Source organism: Zea mays, chromosome 1, assembly GCF_902167145.1.
Source record: "Zea mays cultivar B73 chromosome 1, Zm-B73-REFERENCE-NAM-5.0, whole genome shotgun sequence".
Taxonomy (NCBI): Eukaryota; Viridiplantae; Streptophyta; class Magnoliopsida; order Poales; family Poaceae; genus Zea; species Zea mays.
Window position 1 is genome coordinate 177483759 of NC_050096.1, and position 19107 is coordinate 177502865.

A 19107-nucleotide genomic window follows, 5' to 3' on the forward strand; every position below is an offset into this window, starting at 1 on the left:
ACGGCTCAAGTGTTCCTGTTCCCTCGTGAGCCTGGCCTGCATCTCGCGGATTTGCTCGAGCTGTGAGTCCTGACCCCCCGCAGGGACTGGGACCATAGCTAGCTCCCGAAGGATGTAAACGCGAGGCGCAGGCCTAGGGGGATCACCGTTTTCCGGTATACCAAGATGGTTGCCTTCGCCGGGACCCCCTAGATCGACGTGGAAACATTCACGACTTGGGCCGCAGTCCTCGTCGCCGAAGCTGCGGCTACCGTCGGAACAATCGGAAAGGCAGTAGTCGCATGCGGTCATGAAGCCCCGCATGGCACTGGGTTACCGAGTCCGGAGAAATCCTAGCAAAAGTCGGGCTCGTCATCTTCCTCGGAACTCGAGGGTCCGTAGGTCGAGACGATCGTCAGCCGGTCCCAGGGTGACCGCATACGATACCCCGGAGGGTTTGGACTCGCCTCTATGAAAGCGTCCACCGAAGCGAAGTCGCTTGGTGGGTCGAGGCTGAATCCAAAAGGCACGAGATGGGAATCGGTCGGTACCTCTTTGTCGACGGACGGTGACGAAGTCACGTCGGGGGCGGACTGCACCGTCGTCTCAGGTACGAGGGTGACGCCCAGCAAGTCCCTCGCGAGCGTGCTGGCGTCGTTCGTTTGCTTGGAGTTGGCGTGTTGCGGGGAAACGACGCTCGTCTTCGTCTCAGACGCGAGGTCGATGCCCGATGTGTCCCCCGTTGGGGCGCCGGCGCCGTTGACTCGCTCGACAGCCGACGAGGTGCCACCTCCTGCTTGGCCTTGATTGCCCCGCCTCCCCCTCCGTCGGCGGGGGAGGCGACGGGACAAACCCGAAAGTTGTTCTTCTGCCACGTGGGGAAGACGTTGTCGATTCCGCCGCCGGCGGGCGGGTTGTCGGCCGCCATTGTCGCTGTCGCGTGGCGGAGGAAGGAGTATCATGTCGTAGCTGCCGTCGAGGGACATGAACTCAAGACTCCCGAAACGGAGCACTGTCCCGGGCTGGAAAGGTTGCTGGAGACTACCCATCTGGAGCTTGACGGGAAGCTGTTCGTCAACACGCAGCAGGCCCCTACCTGGCGCGCCAACTGTCGGCGTTTCGACCCCGGGGGGTCCCTGGACCGACGAGTAAATTGTCGCCGCGTGCCCCAGCTTAGATGGGTCGGCGCGAGACGGAGCGCGAAGGGGGGAAAACCAGAGGGAGACAGGCATAAAAGGGGAAACCCGCGACCTTCGTGTTTGTCCCGCGCCCAGGTCGGGTGCGCTTGCAGTAGGGGGTTACAAGCGTCCGCGTGGGAGGGAGCGAGAGGCCTGCACGCGCCGTCCCGTCCTCCCCCGTGCGGCCAACCCTCTGTACGAGTGGCCTGGCCCTTCCTTTTATAGGCGTAAGGAGAGGGTCCATGTGTACAATGGGAGGTGTAGCAGTGTGCTAATGTGTCTAGCAGAGAGGAGCTAGCGCCCTAAGTACATGCCGTCGTGGCAGCCGGAGAGGTTTTGGCACCCTGTTCATGAGATGTCGTGGTCGTCGGAGGAGCGCTGGAGCCTGGCGGAAGGACAGCTGTCGGGGCTGTCGAGTCCTTGCTGATGTCTCCTTGCTTTCGTAAGGGGCTAAGAGCCGCCGTCGTCATGGAGCACGCGGGGCGCCATCATTACTTGTTTACCAGGGCGAGCCAGATGGGACGCCGGTCTTGTTCCCCATAGCCTGAGCTAGCTAGGGGTAGGGTAATGATGGCCCCCATGTGACGTGGTCGGTCCGAGCCCTGGGTCGGGCGAGGCGGAGGCTCCTCCGATGTCGAGGTCGAGTCTGTCTTCCGTGGTCGAGGTCGAGTCCGAGCCCCGGGTCGGGCGAGGCGGAGACCATCGGCTGAGGCCAGGGCTGAGTCCAAGCCCTGGGGTCGGGCGAGGCGGAGTTCGTCGTCTTCCGGGGCCGAGGCCGAGTTCAAGCCCTGGGGTTGGGCGAGGCGGAGTTCGTCGTCTTCCGGGGCTGAGGCCGAGTCCGAGCCCTGGGGTCGGGCGAGGCGGAGTTCGTCGTCTTCCGGGGCTGAGGCCGAGTCCGAGCCTTGGGGTCGGGCGAGGCGGAGCTTCCTATGGCGCCCGAGGCCGGACTTGGCTACTGTCAGCCTCACTCTGTCGAGTGGCACAGCAGTCGGAGCGGCGCAGGCGGCACAGTCCTCTCGTCAGGCCGGTCAGTGGAGTGGCGAAGTGACTGCGGTCACTTCGGCTCTATCGACTGACGAGCACACGTCAGGATAAGGTGTCAGGCCATCCTTGCATTAAATGCTTCTGCGGTGCGGTCGGTCGGTGTGGCGATCTGACCAAGGTTGCTTCTTGGCGAAGACTGGGCCTCGGGCGAGCCGAAGGTGTGTTCGTCGCTTGAGGGTGCCCTCGGGCGAGACGTGAATCCTCCGGGGTCGGCTGCCCTCGCCCGAGGCTGGGCTCGGGCGAGGCGAGATCGTGTCCCTTGAGTGGACCGAGCCTTGACTTAATCGCACCCATCAGGCCTTTGCATCTTTGTGCTGATGGGGGTTACCAGCTGAGATTAGGATTCTTGGGGGTACCCCTAATTATGGTCCCCGACACCAGCGTATCTGGCGGCAACACGGTTGCGGCCATCAAGGCTACGACAGTATAGCAAGCCTTCGTAATAAGCGCAACATGCACAATTATGGCTCGCTAATTGGGGTACACGATAAATCCACGCAACGTGCGCAACAGGCGCAATTTTGGCTCGCGTCAGACAGACAGTGCCTACAGGGCATGCAAAAAATACGCGACTCAGCGATGTCGGTCTGACTCAACGGGAGCAATCCGATTGATGGAGAGCGCGACATAGCAATCACATGACGCAGCCAAGTTCGAACGGCACAAATACTGCGTCGTGTTGCCAGGCGCAGCCAGTGCTCAGCCAATGCCATAACTCGGTCGATTAATAACGTAGTCTGATCGACGTGTCTGAGTACCCACTATACAATTTAATCGCTCGACGTGAGTCCAAAAGCTCAACATATCATAAATATTTAGAGCGACATAAAAATGCGCAACCTAACGTTCACATGTATTTCAAATAATTTTCTGCTACTTACTACCGGAAATAAAGCAGAAAAATAATACTAAAATTAATACATGAACATAAGCACATCGAGTGCAAAAGGTATTTCCTCATTTTGAAGCATGTATTTTTCTACTAATTAATTACTACGGGAAATAATTAATTAATATATAAACATGCTTTATTTTACTTGCTATTTGCAACAAGAATAAATAGTATAAAAATGAAAGTTCTTTTGCTTTTCTTTATTTCAACCCATGGTTCCGTCTCCATGGGACCACTTCTTGCATGTCATGGAGCAGCGTAGCAAATGGATCCATGGGACCAATTCTTGCATGCACACATGCAGACCACTTCTTGCATGCCGTAGAGCAGCGTAGCAAATGGATCCATGGACCAATTCTTGCATGCCGTAATAATAGGAGATAAGGTAGTGGGGCACATCAGGTGCGTGCGTGCGAGCCGCATGCGGGAGCATATTGCATGCAAGGCTAGGTCTCCACCGCAGGGCAGCTGCGCTGGTTGTTGCATTGTACGTGCCGGGCGAGCTCTGTGCGCAGGGACGGTCAACACCGCCACAAGTTTTCTTGCCGGGATTTAGGTGCAGTGCACCACGACAACGATGGCAAGTTCGTCGCACACAAATCGTAGCCCGTGCACAGCAGCAGATAAAGAACAGTAAACATACTGTTCGATTGCGTAGAGGGAGAATCGAAGCCTGTCGCGTAGGACAGTTCGGCTAGGCCGGAGACCTGCCGGATTGACGGAGAGTTGATGCAGATCTGATCCAGCAGCAACGTCGAGGTAAAGCGTGTTGATAACGTGTTGAGAACTACGTTACCACGGATCACCAGATCCGCTCCCTTCCCTCCCGTCAGCAGATTAGGCGTGAGAAGCTGTAGAAGACCCGTCCCCCTTCCCATAAGCACGACAGATAGCACACGAGACACAATATATAGGGTTGGGCCTCTGGCCTCTTTCTGATCTCTATTCCATATGAGGGGGTACATGTTTTATATATAGAAACGTGATTGCCCTCAGGGACATATTCGGTATTTGCCCACATAATCCTTCATTAGGGTTTCTCAACAATGCATGCATGCACATGCATAGTGGGCTGCTGCCATCTCCCCAAGCGACCATCTCTGGATCTCCCTGGCGCCCAGCGGCCATCTCCCCAAGCGTCAGGCCGTTAGCCCAGTGGCCATCTCTCCAGCGGCCATCTCCTGATCTCCCCACGGGCCACGGCGACCGAGATGCAGAGGCCGATGCGATGCGTGCCGTGCCTGGGCCAGCACGGCCCGACGGAAGCCCGTTGTGTTTTAGTGCTGTGCTGGGCTTTATTTCTACTCACCAGGCCTGGTAAGGCACAACCCAATTCTATTTCGTGCTTGCTAGGCCCGACTAACTGAGGCCTGAAGCACGACGGGCTCGTGCCGGGCCGGCACGGCATGGCCCAAGTTGCAGCACTAACCACACGGCCCGCTAGATTGATTTGCGTGTCTCGCAAAATCTGAACGCATGCGTTACGGACTTGGGATTGTTCAGGCACATGCAGAGCAGGTGAAAGCCCGGGCGAAGCACGACCTGGCCTGGTGTCGTCCCTGAGCCACGAGGTGGAGGGGAAGCAGATGGAACACTTGGGACTATGGCAAGCAAAGGACAAGGAACATCACTCAGAAGTCGAACTCTCGTGTTTCGCAAACATGCATCTCAAGTTCTCAACTAAGTCTATGTTTAGAAACAACTTAGTTTTTAGACAACCAGTTTTTATCTTTTAATTAAGATAGGTCAGTTTTTTTATTTTTAAAAAACTGAGAATCTAATTTCTATAAACTTGCCATAAACTTGTATGTTTAGAACTACCTTATTTTTTTATAAACTAGTTTCTTAAACAAACAGAGCCTAAGCGCCCTGGCCTAATTTCAGTGTTGGGCTGATTTACTGTCAGTCTGTCACCATAGAAGTAGGGCAACTTCACTACACCATAACCAAAGACAAACATACAGAATTCTGACAAAATTGAAGTTTATCTTGTCAAAATACTTCTTTTGTTAATGATGTACAGATGGATCACTGCATGCACGCGGTTTGGTAGCAGCTATACTAAATTTAGGTTGAAGCTCGTCTCTGGGTCCGTAATACAGAACTACAGATGAACAACAATGAAATCATTTCTAAGAGTCACTGCGGTACAAGCTACATATCAATTACCAAGAGTCCAGGAGAAGCCATAGTCAATTCTGAACTCTAAGGGCCTGTTCGGTTAGCTCTCAATCCATGTGGATTGAGTGTGATTGGATGGGTTTGAATCCCAAATAAGTCAAACTTCTTCTCAAATTTTTCCAATCCCATCCAATCCATGTGTATTGGGAATAACCGAACAAGCCCTAACTGAGTTTTTTTAGTCCAGACCATAGTAAAACCATCAAATAAATTACTCTGTTTAGGGGAAATTTCAGAGGTTGACTCCAACATTCTTATGGCATGAAATGCTAAGATGACTCCAACATTCTTAATGGCACATGGGGCTAAGAGAGAGCTTAGGCTATCTGTGTATATGGTGGTGCAAAATTTGTTTTGTAACGTAGACAACACTGTTTAGAGCATTTCCAACAACACCTCAAACTGGTGCCACAAATTGAAATATAGAACTATATACAGAAAAAAAACTACTTCAATAATGTCTTATTTTATAAAATTTGATCAAAAAATTATGAGACACCCTCTCAAGTGCCTCAAATATACTAGACCGTGTTAGGCCTATAATCTAGATTTGAGGTTTTACTGTTATAGTAGAATATTTTGTTGGTGCCTTAAATTCTATAAATTATATTTATTTTTAAATTACAGGACATTTTTATATGTTTGTCGGCGTTTCGAACCCCGGGGGTCCCTGGACCGACGAGTAAATTGTCGCCGCATGCCCCAGCCCAGATGGGTCGGCGCGAGACGGAGCGCGAAGGGGGGAAGAAGCCGGAGGGAGACAGGTGTGAGAGGTGAAATCACACGGCCTTCGTGTTTGTCCTGCGCCCAGGTCGGGTGCGCTTGCAGTAGGGGGTTACAAGCGTCCACGCGGGAGGGAGCGAGCGGCATCACGCGAGCGCCGTCTCGTCCTTCCCCGCGCGGCCCACCCTCCGTAAGAGGGCCCTGGACCTTCCTTTTATAGGCGTAAGGAAAGGATCCAGGTGTACAATGGGGGGTGTAGCAGTGTGCTAACGTGTCTAGCGGAGGAGAGCTAGCGCCCTAAGTACATGCCATCGTGGCAGCCGGAGAGGTTTTGGCACCCGGTTCGTGTGGTGTCGTGGCCGTCGGAGGAGCGCTGGAGCCTGGCAGAAGGACAGCTGTCGGGGCTGTCGAGTCCTTGCTGACGTCCTCTTGCTTCCGTAAGGGGGCTGAGAGCCGCCGTCGTCATAGAGCGTGCGGGGCGCCATCATTACTCGTATAGCGGAGCGAGCCAGATGGGACGCCGGTCTTGTTCCCCGTAGCCTGAGTCAGCTTGGGGCAGGGTAATGATGGTGCCTCCTGTTGACGTGGTCGGTCCGGGCCCTGGGTTGGGCGAGGTGGAGGCTCCTCCGAGGTCGAGGTCGAGTCTGTCTTCCAAGGCCGAGGTCGAGTCCGAGCCCCTGGGTCGGGCGAGGCGGAGACTGTCGGCTGAGGCCAGGGCTGAGGCCGAGTCCGAGCCCTGGGGTCGGGCGAAGCGGAGTTCGTCGTCTTCCGGGGCTGAGGCCGAGTCCGAGCCCTGGGTCGGGCGAAGCGGAGTTCGTCGTCTTCCGGGGCTGAGCCTGAGTCTGAGCCCTGGGGTCGGGCGAAGCGGAGTTCGTCGTCTTCCGGGGCTGAGCCCGAGTCTGAGCCCTGGGGTCGGGCGAAGCGGAGTTCGTCGTCTTCCGGGGCTGAGCCCGAGTCCGAGCCCTGGGGTCGGGCGAAGCGGAGTTTCCTATGGCGCCTGAGGCCAGACTTGGCTGCTGTCAGCCTCACTCTGTCGAGTGGCACAGCGGTCAGAGCAGCGCAGGCGGCGCTGTCCTCTTGTCAGGCCGGTCAGTGGAGCGGCGAAGTGACTACGGTCACTTCGGCTCTGCCAACCGGAGGGCGTGCGTCAGGATAAAGGTGTCAGGCCACCTTTGCATTAAATGCCCCTGCGATTTGGTCGGTTGGCGTGGCGACTTGGCCAAGGTTGCTTCTTGGTGAAGACTGGGCCTTGGGCGAGCCGAAGGTGTGTCCGTTGCCGTAGGGGGTCCTCGGGCGAGACGTAAACCCTCCGGGGTTGGTTGCCCTTGCCCGAGGCTGGGCTCGGGCGAGGCGCGATCGCGTCCCTCGAATGGACCGATCCCTAACTTAATCGCACCCATCAGGCCTTTGCAGCTTTGTGCTGATGGGGGTCACCAGCTGAGATTTAGGAGTCTTGAGGGTACCCCTAATTATGGTCACCGACAGTAGCCCCCGAGCCTCGAAGGGAGTGTTAATACTCGCTTGGAGGCTTTTGTCGCACTTTTTTGCAAGGGGACCAGCCTTTCTCGGTTGCGTTTTGTTCCGGTGGGTGCGCACGAGCGCACCCGCCGGGTGTAGCCCCTGAGGCCTCGGAGCAGTGGTTTGACTCCTTCAAGGTCTTAATGCCTCGCGCAATGCTTCGGCTGGTCTGGTTGTTCCCTCATGCGAGCTGGCCGTAGCCCGGGTGCACGGTCGGGTCCCAAGTTCTCGGGCTGGTATGTTGACGCTGTCAACGGTTTGGCCGGAGCCGGGTTTGCGAGAGCAGCCCCCGAGCCTCCGCACAGGGCGAGAGGACGGTCAAGGACAGACTCGACTTTTTTACATACGCCCCTGTGTCGCCTTTCCGCAAGGAGGAGGGGGGAAAAGCGCCATGTTGCCCTTGGAGGGCGCCGAACATGGTGTCTCCAGTGAGCTGCTGACGGGTAATCCGAGTGGACGCCCGTGCCCCATTTGTTAGGGGTCGGCTAGAGGCCCGGAGGCGCGCTCAAAAGTACCTGTGGGTGATCTGCCGGACCCGGTCCCCTTTTGACGGGGTCCGAGGGCTCGATGCCTCCCTCTGATGGGATTCCGTTACAAGATCGTTCCCGCTGGTCTCGGAAATGTCCTAGGGTACCTCGGGAGCGTAGCCCGAGCCTTGGTTATGTATCGAACGTACCCAGGGTCATCCCTCGCTCTGTGTCTGAGGCGGCTGTGAACCCTTCGTGGGCCAGCCTACGAACCCCTGATCAATAGTGGGCGCGGAGCCCAAGTGGCCTGAGGCGGCCGTTGAACCCTTCCAAGGGGCTGGCCCTCGAACCTCTGACCAGTAGTGGGTGCGGAGCTCGAGCGCTCTGAGGCGGCTGTTGAACCCCTCCGAGGGGCCAGCCTTCGAACCTCTGATCAGTAGGGGGGCTCGGGGCCTATTTCCTTCGCGGAGAAGGATCCCTTTCGGGGTATCCCCCTTTCCCGGTCCCTATGGTAAGAGAGAGAAAGAGGAAAAGGGAAAGAATACGAAATCGAGATGACGTGGCGCACCTTTTTTGACGCGGTCATTATGGCGAAGGCGAAGCGTCGCTCGCTTCTCCTGCCAGAGGTGCCGCCTGTCCCGCCGCGGAGTAAATGCGACAGGGCGAGTGGTTCGCGGGGCAGCCGTTGCGCGTGCGCGAGCCGTTCGAGGAACGGAACACGGGCGCGTCGTCTTCACGCCGTGAGAGAGGGTTCTCTCGCTGTCCCACGAGGTGACGTGAGCTTGGCTGACGACGCGACCGCTACTTCTGCCCGCCTGCCACCGCCATTACTGCCGGCCCATTTTTGGCCGCATCGACCGTCGCGCCTTCTCCCGCGACTGACTGGCCCGTGACCGATGCGCCTGGCTGGCACTGTTGGGTCATACCCAGGGTTGCCTCGAGTCGCGGTACTGGTTCCGCAGTCGAGGAGGCGCGGTAGTGGCGCGAGTGGCGGTGCAGTTGCTCGCACGTAGCAACCGGCGCGCCGGTTGCATGACGTGTGGGCGTGGGCCTCCATGCTGGGCGCGTTGGAGTCGAAGGGGTGCGCCCACTTGGCGCGGTTGCATGCCGACTGCATGGTTGTCCGCCCTTTCACCCGCTGGTCTGGGCGAAAGTGGAGGAATGCTTGTAACCGCTGGGCAGTTGTATGCACCGCGCGCGGCGGTTTGGCTTCTTCTGCCCTGGGCCAGCTTGCATGACACGTGGGACCGAGCCCCCGTGTCGTAGGGGGAGGACCTTGGAGCGTGTTGGAGAAGACTCAACCCGCGATGGCTGGGGACGCAGGTGGGGAGAGTCGCCTTTAAAAGGAGGGTGATCCCCTTGAAAGGCGACCATGTCCTCGCGCTTCCTTATGCATCGTGTCTTTCCACCTTCCGAGCCCCCGGATGGGGAACACCCGCAATCCTTCCGCCTTGTCGTCGGAGGAACGCAACTTCGTGGAAGTTGGTACCTTTCAGCCATCGTTCGGCTTCAAGGATTTTCATCATGCAGCCCGGCTGCACCCCCTCGCCGGTGGTCACCCAAGACGGTGACCACCAGCCCCTGGGTGGGGAGAAGCAAGCCGGGCTGTGATCTTGGTCTCGCCCTCAGCTTCAAGGATGTTCATCATCCTGGCTGGGGCGGGGGCCGGGCTGAGCCGGAGCTCTACCTCCCGTGTGGGTTCGTGGGTCAGCCTCTCCTTCAACATTCAAGGGAGAGGGCGCTCACTGGCCCTGCGAGAGGGGTGGACTTTGACAACGCGGGGCTGGTCGAGGGCGGGCGTCGTCAGCTTCAGCGCGTTGGGCTCGTCGGCTTGGCTCCCGGTGCCCCCTCCCGCCGCAAGGGCGGTTGTCGCACCACGCGCACGGGAGGACCGCCCAAGACGTCGCGCGCTGCTAGGGCGGCGTTCGTGTTCTGGGGCCGTCCTGCCTTTGCTCCGGTACGACGCCTCCGCGTGGAGGCCGGTGCTCCGCTCGTCCGGGAGGATCCGAGTGGGGATATGTCGGTAGGCTGACGGCTCCTGTCGTCGGTGCCGAGGTGGAGGCGGCTCGAGAAGTCCCCGTCGCCGACGGGATCACCGCCACCATCCGCGCTCCGGGCCTCCGGCTCTTTGTACTTGTCCTCGCCCCTCAAGCGTCGGCGTGGGCGAGGGCAAGGTTGTAGCGGCGTCCGCCCTGAGGCCATCACTGCTGCAGTTCGGCTACCCGGAGCGGGGGTCGTTGTCGCTGCTGCCGGAGCGGGCGACAGCGAGCCATCCGTCGGCCTTCTGTTGCTCCGCAGGCCCCCCTATCGTGTGGGGTTGTTCGTACCTGCGGAGGTGGAACCGGGGTTCCGTTTATAATGGCACCTTGAATGCCGGTGTTTTGTTCATTGCGGCTGTCGGGGCCTGAACATGTATGTATTTTCGGCACGGAGCCGTGTTTTTTCCTCATTTCGAGCACTAAGACTCGCCTGTCGACTATCTGAACCGCTTCACCAAGCGTGAGTCGCCTCGTGCAAAGGTGACGAGTGAGGTATCCGTATCCCGGAGGCGTAGGAGTCCCTCGGCTCGGTCGGCCTTACTGTCCGAGGCTTCTCTTGCTTAGCTAAAGGAAACCCTCGGCCGCTCTTCGATGAGCCGAAGCCGGAGGTAGCGGTGTCAGAACTGACAGAGGCAGAGTTGGCTCGAAAAGAAGGTTTGGTCGGCCGGAGCTGAGCCGGGTCGTCCACTGGCAGGACCGACACCGGAGTTGAGTTGCCGAGGCCACAAACCGAGCCGATGTCCTCAGGGGACAGCTGGCTGTGGCCTTGGGGTGGCCGGCCGAGCCGTCCGCTCGAGCCGGATTCCTGGAGAAGACCCTAGCGGCGATGGCTCGGGCATGGCATTGATGTCGTCCTTCGGAGTGGGGATCCTCCGACCGCGTCGCCGTCCGAGGCTAGGTCAGACCCCGCCGAAGGTGTAGATGACGCCGAGGGTGCTGTTGCTCCCTTCAACTGTCAAGATCCGAGCCTGCAGGATCGGATTATCTTGTAGTGTGTGTATGTTTTCTGCGGCCGCCGAGGCCCAAACACACCATCGTCGTGTTGTAAAGCTGCGTTTCTTTTCCCCTTGTTTCGAGTATCTGGACTTATTTGTCGGTAACAGAATTGTTTGTGCGAGCGAGAGTTACTTTTCACGGAAGGTGATGAGTGAGGTATCCATATCCCGGAGGCGTAGGAATCTCTCGGCTCGGTCGGCCTTGCCGCTTACGCGCACTTTTACTCGTCCATGGGGTTCTGTCACCGACGCAGTCGAGACGGCCCGAAAAATCGTTTCGGTAGAGGAGCTTTCGAGCATGGAGACTTGTTCGGTCCGCGGAATCACCTATCCGAGCGCGAGTTACTTATCGCAGAAGGTGATGAGTGAGGTATCCGTATCCCGGAGGCGTAGGAGTCCCTCGGCTCGGTTAGCCTTGGCTGCTTACGTGTACTCCGTCGTTTTCAGGATCCACTTTCGAAGTAGTCGAAAAGCACGAAAGACATTCTGGCCGAAAAGATCTTTTTCCGAGGAAAATTTCGACGCAGAGGGGGTTCCCCCCTTTTAGCCCCCGAGGGAGGGTCGGGCTTTGCCGAGGCAAGGCTGACCCTTCCTTGATGACTAGACTTTGTGTGTGAACGAGGCGTATGAACGACTTGAAAGCATCTTAAGGGTAGAAGCGACGTAGCTGTTGGATGTTCCAAGCGTTGTTGTAGACCTCGCCTTGACTGTTGGCCAGCTTGTACGTTCCGGGCTTCAGAACCTTGGCGACGACGAATGGCCCTTCCCAGGGAGGCATGAGCTTGTGCCGCCCTCGGGCGTCTTGTCGCAGCCGAAGCACCAGGTCGCCCACCTGGAGGTCTCGGGACCGGACCCCTCGGGCGTGGTAGCGTCACAGGGACTGCTGGTACCGCAACGAGTGTAGTAAGGCCATGTCCCGAGCCTCTTCCAGCTGGTCCAGTGAGTCTTCTCGATTAGCTTGATTGCTTTGGTCGGCGTAGGCCCTTGTCCTCGGGGAACCGTATTCTAAGTCTATGGGCAAGACGGCCTCGGCCCCATAGACTAGAAAAAACGGTGTGAAGCCCGTGGCCCGGCTCGGCGTCGTCCTCAGACTCCAGACCACCGAGGGGAGTTCCTTAATCCACCGCTTGCCGAACTTGTTGAGGTCATTGTAGATCCGAGGCTTGAGTCCTTGCATAATCTTGCCGTTGGCACGTTCTACCTGCCCATTCGTCATGGGATGAGCCACGGCGGCCCAGTCCACCCGGATGTGGTGATCCTCGCAGAAGTCCAGGAACTTTCTGCCGGTGAACTAGGTGCCGTTGTCGGTGATGATGGAGTTCGGGACCCCGAAGCGATGGATGATGTTGGTGAAGAACGCCACCGCCTGTTCGGACCTGATGTTGTTTAGGGGTCGGACCTCGATCCACTTGGAGAATTTGTCGATGGCGACCAACAGGTGCGTGTAGCCCCCGGGTGCCTTCTGCAAGGGGCCGACTAGGTCCAGACCCCACACAGCAAACGGCTAGGTGATGGGTATGGTCTGCAGAGCCTGAGCGGGCAGGTGGGTCTGCCTTGCGTAGAACTGACACCCTTCGCAGGTGCGGACAATTCTAGTGGCGTCGGCCACCGTCGTCGGCCAGTAGAAACCTTGTCGGAAGGCGTTTCCAACAAGGGCTCAAGGTGCTATGTGATGGCCGCAAGCCCCCGAGTGTATCTCTTGTAGGAGCTCCTGACCTCCGGCGATGGAAATGCATCGTTGGAGGATGCCCGAGGGGCTGCGGTGGTAGAGCTCCTTCCCATCTCCCTGCAAGACGAACGACTTGGCGCGTCGCGCCAACCGCCGAGCTTCGGCTTGGTCGAGGGGTAGCTCTCCTCGGTGGAGATATTGCAGGTACGGGGTCTGCCAGTTTCGATTAGGCGTGACCCCGCTCCGCTCCTCCTCGATGCGCAGTGCCTCACCCTCGGGGGCCGAGGGTACCTCAGGTCGAGCCGAGGGTGCCTCGGGCCGAGCCGAGGGTGCCTCGGGCCGAGCCGAGGGTGCCTCGGACTGAGCCGAGGGTGCCTCGGGCTGGGCCGAGGCCTTCTCGGGCTCGGGCGTGTCGTCGGTCTTGACGGAGGGTTGGTGCAGGTCTCGGGAGAAGACGTCCGGGGGAACCGTTGTTTGCCCCGAGGCTATTTTAGCCAGCTCGTCCGCAGTCTCGTTGTAGCGTCGGGCGATGTTGTTGAACTCGAGCCCGTAGAACTTGTCTTCTAGGCGCCGAACCTCATCGCAGTAGGCTTCCATCTTCGGGTCGCGGCAGTGGGAGTTCTTCATGACTTGGTCGATGACGAGCTGCGAGTCGCCGCGAGCGTCGAGGCGTCGGACCCCTAGCTCGATGGTGATGCGCAACCCGTTGACCAGAGCCTCGTACTCGGCCACATTGTTGGATGCCGGGAAGTGGAGGCGTAGCACGTAGCGTAGGTGCTTCCCGAGGGGCGAGATGAAGAGCAGGCCTGCGCCTGCTCCTGTCTTCATCAGCGACCCGTCAAAGAACATGGTCCAGAGTTCCGGTTGGATCGCAGCTGTTGGGAGCTGGGTGTCGACCCACTCAGCCACGAAGTCCGCCAAGACCTGGGACTTGATGGCCTTCCGAGGGGCGAACGAGATCGTTTCGCCCATGATTTCCACCGCCCACTTTGCAATTCTACTCGAGGCCTCTCGGCACTGGATGATCTCCCCCAGGGGGAAGGATGACACCACAGTTACCGGATGAGACTCGAAGTAGTGTCGCAACTTCTGCCGCGTCAGGATCACCGCGTACAGCAGCTTCTGAATTTGTGGGTAGCGGATCTTGGTCTCGGACAGTACCTCGCTGATGAAGTAGACTGGCCTCTGGACGGGCAATGCATGCCCCTCTTCTCGTCTCTCAACCACAATCGCGACGCTAACCACCTGAGTGGTTGCGGCGACGTAGATCAAGAGGGCTTCTCCGGCAGCGGGGGGCACCAAGATGGGCACGTTTGTGAGGAGCGCCTTCAGGTTCCCGAGGGCTTCCTTGGCCTCAGGGGTCCAAGTGAAGCGCTTGGCCTTTCTTAAGAGACGATACAGAGGCAGGCCTCTTTCGCCGAGGCGCGAGATGAAACGGCTCAGAGCCGCAAGGCATCCCGTGACTCTCTGTACGTCTTTCAAGTCCTTGATGGGCCCCATGCTGGTGATGGCCGCGATCTTCTCCGGGTTGGCCTCAATGCCCCGCTCGGAGACGATGAACCCCAAGAGCATGCCTCGGGGAACCCCGAAGACGCACTTCTCGGGATTGAGCTTCACATCTTTCGCCTTGAGACATCGGAACGTCACTTCAAGGTCGGAAAGGAGGTCAGAGGCTTTCCTTGTCTTGACTACGATGTCATCGACGTAGGCCTCGACCGTTCGGCCGATGTGTTCGCCGAACACGTGGTTCATGCACCTTTGGTATGTCGCACCCGCATTCCTCAAACCGAACGGCATGGTAACATAGCAGTACATGCCGAAAGGTGTGATGAAAGAAGTCGCGAGCTGGTCGGACTCTTTCATCCTAATTTGGTGATACCCTGAGTAGGCATCGAAGAAAGACAGGGTTTCGCACCCAGCAGTGGAATCCACGATTTGGTCGATGCGAGGCAGAGGGTAGGGAACTTTCGGACATGCTTTGTTCAGACCAGTGTAGTCTACACACATCCGCCATTTCCCCCCTTTCTTTCTCACAAGCACAGGGTTGGCAAGCCATTCGGGATGGAATACCTCTTTGATGAACCCTGCCGCCATTAGCTTGTGGATCTCCTCGCCTATGGCTCTGCGCTTTTCTTCGTCGAATCGGCGCAGAGGCTGCTTCACGGGTCGGGCTCCAGCTCGAATGTCCAGCGAGTGCTTGGCGACATCCCTCGGTATGCCGGGCATGTCCGAGGGACTCCACGCGAAAACGTCGGCGTTCGCGCGGAGAAAGTCGACGAGCACTGCTTCCTATTTGGGATCGAGCTCGGAGCCGATCCGGATTTGCTTGGAGGCGTCGTTGCTGGGGTCAAGAGGGACGGATTTAACCATCTCCGCTGGCTCGAAGTTGCCGGCGTGGCGCTTCACGTCTCGCACCTCCTTAGAGAGGCTCTCCAGGTCGGCGATGAGGGCCTCGGATTCGGCGAGGGCCTCGGCGTACTCCACGCACTCCACGTCGCATTCGTACGCGTGTCGGTACGTGGGGCCGACGGTGATGACCCCGTTGGGGCCCGACATCTTGAGCTTGAGGTAGGTGTAGTTGGGGACGGCCATGAACTTGGCGTAGCAGGGCCTCCCCAGTACTGCGTGGTAGGTTCCTCGGAACCCGACCACCTCGAACGTGAGGGTCTCCCTTCGGAAGTTGGAGGGCGTCCCAAAGCAGACGAGTAGATCGAGTTGTCCGAGGGGCTGGACGCGTTTCCCGGGGATGATCCCGTGGAAAGGCGCAGCGCCTGCCCGGACCGAGGACAGATCGACACGCAGGAGCCCGAGGGTCTCGGCGTAGATGATGTTGAGGCCGCTGCCTCCGTCCATGAGGACCTTGGTGAGCCTGACGTTGCCGATGACGGGGTCGACAACGAGCGGGTATTTCCCCGGGCTCGGCACGCGGTCGGGGTGGTCGTCTTGGTCGAAGGTGATGGGCTTGTCGGACCAGTCTAGGTAGACTGGCGCCGCCACCTTTACCGAACAGACCTCCCAACGCTCTTGCTTGCGGTGCCGAGCCGAGGCGTTCGCCACTTACCCACCGTAGATCATAAAGCAGTCGCGGACCTTGGGGAACTCTCCTGCCTGGTGATCTTCCTTCTTATCGTCGTCGCGAGCCCTGCCCCCCTCCGCGGGTGGCCCGGCCTTGTGAAAGTGGCGCCGAAGCATGGCGCACTCCTCAAGGGTGTGCTTGACGGGCCCCTGATGGTAGGGGCACGGCTCCTTGAGCATCTTGTCGAAGAGGTTGGCACCTCCGGGAGGTTTTTGAGGGTTCTTGTACTCGGCGGCGGCGACAAGGTCCGCGTCGGCGGCGTCGCGCTTCGCTTGCGACTTCTTCTTGCCTTTATTCTTGGCGCCGCGCTGAGTTGACGCCTCGGGGACATCTTCCGGTGGGCGGCCCTGGGGCTGCTTGTCCTTCCGGAAGATGGCCTCAACCGCCTCCTGGCCAGAGGCGAACTTGGTGGCGATGTCCATCAGCTCGCTCGCCCTGGTGGGGGTCTTGCGACCCAGCTTGCTCACCAGGTCGCAGTAGGTGGTGTCGGCGAGGAACGCGTCGATGACATCTGAATCGGTGATGTTGGGCAGCTCGGTGCGCTGCTTCGAGAATCGTCGGATGTAGTCCCGGAAAGACTCTCTCGGCTGCTGTCGGTAGCTTCGGAGATCCCAGGAGTTTCCAGGGTGCACGTACGTGCCCTGGAAATTGCCGGCGAAGGCTTGGACCAGGTCGTCCCAGTTGGAGATCTGCCCCGGAGGCAGGTGCTCCAGCCAGGCGCGAGCGGTGTCGAAGAGGAACAGGGGGAGGTTGCGGATGATGAGGTTGTCATCGTCCGTTCCACCCAGTTGGCAGGCCAGCCGATAGTCCACGAGCCACAGTTTCGATCTCGTCTCCCCCGAGTACTTTGTGATAGTAGTCGGGGTTCGGAACCGGGTCGGGAACGACGCCCGTCGTATGGCGCGGCTAAAAGCCTGCGGACCGGGTGGTTCGGGCGAGGGACTCCAATCCTCCCCGCTGTCGTAGCGCCCTCCACGCCTGGGGTGGTAGCCTCGGCGCACCCTCTCGTCGAGGTGGGCCCGATGGTTGCGGTGATGGTGCTCGTTGCCGAGGCGACCCGGGGCCGCAGGCGCTGTGTTGCGCGTGCGCCCGGTGTGGACCGAGGCTTCCCGCATGAATCGGGAAGTCGCAGCGCGATGTTCCGAGGGGTACCCCTACCTTCGGGAGGCAGAGCTTTCGGCCCATCGGACCGCGGCGTCCTCCAGGAGATTCTTGAGCTCTCCTTGGATACGCCGCCCCTCGGTGGTTGATGGCTCCGGCATCGCGCGGAGAAGCATTGTCGCTGCAGCCAGGTTCTGGCCGACTCCACTGGAAGTGGGTGGCGGCCTTACCCTGACATCGTCGGCGATGCGGTGCTGGAAGCCCTGGGGGAGATGACGCACTTCTCCGGCCGGAGGTTGGCCCGCCCATTCCTGCCCGATGTCCCGGCGGGTCGGCTCAAGTGTCCCTGCTCCCTCGTCGAGCCTGGCCTGCACCTCGCGGATTTGCTCGAGCTGTGGGTCATGACCCCCCGCCGGGACGGGGACCACAGTTAGCTCCCGAAGGATGTCAACGCGAGGCACAGGCCTAGGGAGATCACCGTTCTCCGGCATACCAAGATGGTTGCCTTCGTCGGGACCCCCTAGATCGACGTGGAAACATTCACGACTTGGGCCGCAGTCCTCGTCGCCGAGGCTGCGGCTACCGTCGGAACAGTCGGAAAGGCAATAGTCGCATGCGGTCATGAAGTCCTGCATGGCACTGGGGTTACCAAGTCCGGAGAAATCCCAACAGAAGTCGGGCTCGTCATCTTCCTCGGACCCCGAGGGCCCGTAGGTCGAGACGGCCGTCAGCCGGTCCCAGGGTGACCGCATACGATACCCCAGAGGGTTTGGACTCGCCTCTACGAGAGCGTCCACCAAAGCAAAGTCGCTTGGTGTGTCGAGGCTGAATCCAAAAGGCGTGAGATGGGAATCGGTCGGTACCTCTTGGTCGACGGGCGGTGACGAAGTCACGTCAGGGACTGACTGCACCGTCGTCTCAGGTACGAGGGTGACGCCCAGCAAGTCCTTCGCGAGCGTGCTGGCGTCGTCCGTTTGCTTGGGGTTGGCGTGTTGCGGGGAGACGGCGCTCGTCTTCGTCTCAGACGCGAGGTCGATGCCCGACGTGCCCCCCGTTGGGGCGCCGTCGACTCACTCGACAGTCGACGAGGTGCCGCCTCCTGCTTGGCCTTGGTTGCCCCGCCTCCTCCTCCGTCGGCGGGGGAGGGGACGGGGCGAGCTTGAATGTTGTTCTTCCACCACGCGGGGAAGACGTCGTCGATTCCGCCGCCGGCGGGCGGGTTGTCGGCCGCCATTGTCGCTATCGCGCGGCGGGGGAAGGAGTATCATGTCGTAGCTGCCGTCGAGGGACATGAACTCGAGACTCCCGAAACGGAGCACCGTCCCGGGCTGGAAAGGTTGCTGGAGACTGCCCATCTGGAGCTTGACGGGAAGCTGTTCGTCAACACGCAGCAGGCCCCTACCTGGCGCGCCAACTGTCGGTGTTTCGAACCCCGGGGGTCCCTGGACCGACGAGTAAATTGTCGTCGCGTGCCCCAGCCTAGATGGGTCGGCGCGAGACGGAGCGCGAAGGGGGGAAGAAGTCGGAGGGAGACAGGCGTGAGAGGTGAAATCCCGCGGCCTTCGTGTTTGTCCCGCGCCCAGGTCGGGTGCGCTTGCAGTAGGGGGTTACAAGCGTCCACGCGGGAGGGAGCGAGCGGCCTCACGCGAGCGTCGTCCCGTCCTTCCCCGCGCGGCCCACCCTCCGTAAGAGGGCCCTGGACCTTCCTTTTATAGGCGTAAGGAAAGGATCCAGGTGTACAATGGGGGGTGTAGCAGTGTGCTAACGTGTCTAGCGGAGGAGAGCTAGCGCCCTAAGTACATGCCATCGTGGCAGCCGGAGAGGTTTTGGCACCCGGTTCGTGTGGTGTCGTGGCCGTCGGAGGAGCGCTGGAGCCTGGCGGAAGGACAGCTGTCGGGGCTGTCGAGTCCTTGCTGACGTCCTCTTGCTTCCGTAAGGGGGCTGAGAGCCGCCATCGTCATAGAGCGTGCGGGGCGCCATCATTACTCGTATAGCGGAGCGAGCCAGATGGGACACCGGTCTTGTTCCCCGTAGCCTGAGTCAGCTTGGGGCAGGGTAATGATGGTGCCTCCTGTTGACGTGGTCGGTCCGGGCCCTGGGTTGGGCGAGGTGGAGGCTCCTCCGAGGTCGAGGTCGAGTCTGTCTTCCAAGGCCGAGGTCGAGTCCGAGCCCCTGGGTCGGGCGAGGCGGAGACCGTCGGCTGAGGCCAGGGCTGAGTCCGAGTCCGAGCCCTGGGGTCGGGCGA